Here is a 5,788-nt window from a genome sequence, read left to right as displayed (position 1 = left end):
GTTCTTCGAACGGCATGGACATCCCGGATCCCATTTCATTTCTAAACAGATTTGGCGCAAAACAGAGATCCGTAGTCCAAGTTATGTCTCACCAAAGTATATCCAAAAACCATATTTTTCATAAAAACCACAAAGTGCCATTTGCAAACAAGCCATTTCCAACTCTTTTCAAAATCAATCAAAACATGCCATTTTCATCTCTTTTCTTTGAAATCAATCAAAATATATCAATTTCAACATCAAGCCTCCTCAACTCACACATTGACACTTTACCACAATTTACAAAATCACTATCTTATCATTTTAACCCACTTCACCCAAGTGGCTCAAACTCAAACATATGGACATATCATATACTCTTCCTCATGCCAATTCTCAACAACACCAATTCCAATAAATCATCATTGTACACAATCAATATCATACAATTCCAATAAATCATCATTGTACACAATCAATGTCATACTCACCATCAACATGGTTCAATCCACAATTCAACTATAACCAATCATCAAGCATATATCACAACATGCATATGTCTCATACATCATACCATCAAGGCATCAATAATCATCATCACATATATGACCACATCATATATCTCAATCATTCAACAACATCAACATTTCAATGCCTATCTTAGGGCCTCTAGCCTAAGTATTTCCTACCACATTACACATTAGATACGGGAAACCGAAACCATACCTTAGCTGATTTTCCCAAGCTCACCCGAAGCACTTCCAAACCACTTATCCACAAGCTCTCAAGGCCTCAATACCTCCAAGAACAGATTTTTCACCACCAAGCCCTTTCCAAATAAGGGCTGGGATTTCGAACAGAAACTTGTGGCTTACCTCAAGATTGATTGTATGGGTTTTGTAGAGCTCTCCGCGGTGAACGTGTGGCCGCAAACGGAGCGGCAATCGGAGCTCTAGATCAAAAGTTATGGTGGTTTGAAGATCAACCAAGGGAGAGAACTTGAGAGAGTGTTCTTCCTCCCTTTCTCTCTAATTTCAGCTTGTGTGTGTAACAAATGAGGAGAGAGAGTGCTGAAAACTAGGGTTTTGGTTAAGTTATGTTGGGCCAAGGGCCCACTTTGGGTCCAATTGGCCCGGTTTGGCCCGTTCGGTCCAATCTTGGTCCGAATTCTATAAAATTGGTACCAAAATTCTCGTCTCAATCTCCTCTATCACATTTAGCCATAAAAATCACATTTTAGGCTCTCCAGAATAAATTCTCATTTATGGGTTAATTAGCCGTTAATTAACCGGGTTTTACAGGACGGGTCACAAGTGGAACAGCAACAACAGTTCCATCTGGATGATTTAGGATCTGAACATCCGGGTCCAACTCAGGATGGCCAACCTCAGTAGTAGGAGCCGAAGAAGCCGGGGCAACAGGAGCTTTGGCAGATGGCACAGGAAGCGAATCTACGTCTACATCATCATCCGAGCCGTCAGGGACAATCTTCTTATCTATTACAATGTTGTCCAAACTGAATAGAGTTAGGTCGAGCTCGAGAGCAAGAACTCGGACCTGAGACTTTAGATTCTCATAAGCAGCAGTCACACTGCTCACAAGATGACCCTGGAGCTCGGTATAGTCAGATTGCAGATTCCAAACTCTCCCAGAACTCTACCATCTCCCTATAATTTTGGACATAGCTATCCTTGTGTTTCTGGGCCATCTCCTCAGACAGATTCGCCAGAGCCTTAGCCGCTGTAGCCCGAGCCTTCTCACCCCCCAACTCTTTCTCCAGTTTTGCCACCTTTTTCTCAAGCACCTCCTTCAATCCCTTGATCATATCATACTCCGACTTGGCCTCCTCCATAAAAGTCTTTGTGGCATGAACAGGAACATCTTGAGCACTCCTAAACAAGGCTGCCCCCATATGTGCCATCCTGATGCTACTTCAGGTGATAAAATCCAAATGGCAAAGAATGGAAACATCATCCGTAGGCATGATACCATAAGGAGCAATCTGATGATCAATAAACCCCACGGCATCAAAGTCAGGGGCATCAAGGTTAAAAGGCTCAACAGTTTTTTGCTTCTTGGGAGAAGGACCGACAGCACTAGAGGTCGGTAAAGGAGGAACAGATGAAGCCAGCTGAACATTAGGAGTCGGGATGACCTTCTTTGATCCAGAAGTATCCGAGGTCGACCTCTTCTGAGAAACCCTAGACGACCCCTCTCCAGGAATCTCGGCCTAGATGTTTAGGGCTGCAGTTGCCTCCCTCGCCTTTTTAAAGGCTTTCATAGAATCATTATTTTTAACCATCTCTGAAAAAAGCACAGCAAAGACCAAGTTACAAATTGGAAGAAAAGGAATAAAACTCGACAAAATATATAAGCAAAGCAGATACAAAAGAAGTTGACCACTACCAAGCTTGGTTCGCAGCAGGGAAGGATCCCCTAAAAACCTCTTAGTATCAAGATGCGGAGGCACCCCCTAGTTCTCCTCTAACACATGCGCAAATGCTTGCTTAACCTCATCCAATATCTCCCAAGAATACCTAGATACCACTACATTCTACTGCCATTCTAAAGGAAACGCGGGCTCATTATTCTCATCCAGAAAAAAGGGGCGAGCTCCTTCGACAGCTCAAACCTTGAAAAAATAGTTCTTAAAATGACGGAAGGATTCATCATACATGGAAAAGATCTTTTTCCCCTGGGAAGCTCGGAAAGAGACCCAGGCAGCCTTCTTCTTAACAACACCAGGCTTTGTCAGAACAAAAAGATAAAAGAAGAGGGATTGGGAAGGCTGGACACCTAATTCACGGCACAATAATTGAAAAATATTTATAAAACCCCAAGAATTAGGGTGGAGTTGGGATGGAGCTACGTTACAAGACCACAAAAGGTTGGTCTCGAAAGGAGTGAAAGGAAGAGTGATATTCATTTGACTAAAAAAGAAGTCGTACGCATAGAAAAACGGACGGTCTCCAACAACCCGAGTAGAAAAACAAACTCTCTCTTCAGAAGTAGGGGATACAAGCTCATAATTCTTTTCATCACTGCCATTACTACAAATCCTATGAAACTTCCTAAACTGCTCACAAAATTCAGAATCGACCAGCGAAACACACATAAGAACCATAGAATCCTCCTAGTCGGCCATGCCATCAGGGACCTAAGAGGATGTCTCGACAATATTTTTGCGAGAAGACATGAGATCAACTAGTCCTACAACAAGAAAAAGAAAAAACTGGATTACGACCAAAACAACTCGAGAAAATAAGGTAACAAATCAGACAGCAAAATTAAACAGCAAGTAGCAGACTCAGCAGTAAAAGGGAAACCCCAGGACTCACACCAAAATCCAGGGGCACCCTTTGGAGGAAGCAATGAAGTAAGGACTGAAACTTACGTCTCGACACCCCTCAAACTGGAAAACAACTCTCCTTTGACAGCGACACTTCACAAAGAAAAGTTACAAAGTCACAGCAAAACCATCAAAAGCTACGAGCTTTTTCAGAAAATTATCAGCAAAGGGTTCTTTCAGACTCAAAGAAACCATCAACATCGACAACAGATAAGAGGCACAAGACAAAGCAAACTATCAGCATCAAATAGACCATGCAAGAAATCATCAAAGGCGCAGCCTTTCTCAGAGTCAAACAGGGAAATCGTCAAAAGGTGCAAATCAGAGATAAGATCAAAATGTGAAACGCTAACTAGCAGGAAACACGAAAAGCCACAGAAACCCCTCAAAACGCACATCTGATCAAAATACGTTACAAATACAGAAAAGATTCAAGCTTTCCAAACACAACACCAAGATCAAAACTTTTCAAGCATGAAACGAGCGCGGAAAAAAGAGAAAGAAATACCAACCTATAAAGTGGAAAGTGAGGAAAACAGAAGCAAACAACGAAACCACACCCAACGATCGCGAAGACGTAGAATTTGGGGAGTCACAGTGAGCAAGAAAAGAAGAAACTGAAGGGCGAAAGTCTTTTGAAAAAATTCAAAATGAAAGCAAAGAGGGAAGCAAAGGAAACGGCGAAAAGGGGAAGATTTTAATGAGTCTTTAAAACCCATGCACCTTTCCAAAACAAGAAGCGCAAAAAGCGAAAACACGCGCTGTCATTTAGGGGGAGAGAGAAAAAAAACGTTCCGCATTCAAAGTGGAGAAGGATTTCTACAAAAGATCAACAAAAAAAGTGCTCGAGCTCGGCTTCTCCGAAAAGGATTGGAATCTAAAAGGCTCGACCTTAAAAAAGACCAAGCTCAAGCAGGGGCACTGTTCATGTCCTGGGTCGAGCTGTACAACCCGGGCTGATCAATGACAAATCGACTGATTTAAGAAAATTGTCGTGGTATAGAATTTCCTCAATTGAATGAATTCTCGTTGCAAGTATAGTTCTACACCAACAAACAATCCTCCCAATCAAAAATATTGGTTGTCACATGTACAAACCCCAATGAAAATTAACCGAAGTATTAAGACTCCAGGTCGTCTCACAAGGAATTGCAATGAAGTGCTTAATTTTTGGCTATGGGGATCAAGGGGGGTTTGATTTGATATTGGGCAAGGAAATGTAAAAGCAAGAAAGTAAATGATACAAAAAGTAAATCAAACAAACAATTAAAGGAAGCAATTAAAGAAAGAGAGACATTTATGGCAATGAATTGAGATCATAGGCTTTCTATCCTAGTTATGCATGATTAATTCATCTTATTTAGTCAACTCCAACAAATAGGGAGAAAGTCAAACAAGATAATCAATCATATCACAATGATAAACAAGAATTTATCTCATTACGTCAACTCCAACAAATAGGGAGAAAGTCAAACAAGATAATCAATCATATCACAATGATAAACAAGAATTTATCTCATTACGTCAACTCCAACAAATAGGGAGAAAGTCTAACGAGACTAGCTAATCTCAATCCAAAAGTCCTAACCGACTTACTAATTAAACTAGCAAAAGATTAGCGTCAATGGAAACAATATTCCATAAGTCCTAATCAACTCACTAATTAAATTAGCAAAAGATTAATGTCAATGGAAACGATATTAGCTAACAACTCTAGATCACCAACATAAGTTGGGTTTTCATGACTCAAGATTGTCTAATTACTCTTTCCAAGCCAAGAATGCTCAAAATCTACTCTAACATCCAATCAAGCATTTTGTCAAACACTTGGTGGGCACAAAAAGAAAGCATAGTAAATGTGCAAGAATAATAAAATCTACCAACTACCAATAGCAAGAAAAGTAAAATCAATAACTCAAATCAACAATAAAAATAACATCAAACATAAAATTGCATTAAAGGAAAATTAAGATCCAACAAGGTTCATGAACATAAAAGCAACAAAATAAAAGAAATGAACAAGTAAAAACTAGAAGAGTAAATATGTAACAACAAGAAATTAAAAGGAGAAACTAAATCAAAACAAGAATTAAAAGTTGGATTTAAGAAAATTAAACCTAAACTACCCTAAATTCTAGAGAGAAAAGAGAGCTTCTCTCTCTAGAATTCTACCCTAAAACATTATGAAAACTAAACTATGACTACTCCCTTCATTCCCCCCTCAATCCTTGGATTCAATAGCATCAGAAATGGGTTGGATTGGGCCCAAAATGAGCTGCAAAATCGCTGGGGGCGATTTCATTAAAGTGGACCCATGGACAGAATCGGCGCGCACGCGTACATGGCACGTGCGCGCCCCTTAACGCGAAACAACATATGGCAAATTTTATATCATTTTGAAGCCCCGGATGTTAGCTTTCCAACGCAACTAGAACCGCCTCATTTGGATTTCTGTAGCTC

Source organism: Arachis duranensis, chromosome 10 (assembly GCF_000817695.3).
Source record: "Arachis duranensis cultivar V14167 chromosome 10, aradu.V14167.gnm2.J7QH, whole genome shotgun sequence".
Taxonomy (NCBI): Eukaryota; Viridiplantae; Streptophyta; class Magnoliopsida; order Fabales; family Fabaceae; genus Arachis; species Arachis duranensis.
Note: the sequence above shows the minus strand (reverse complement) of the source record.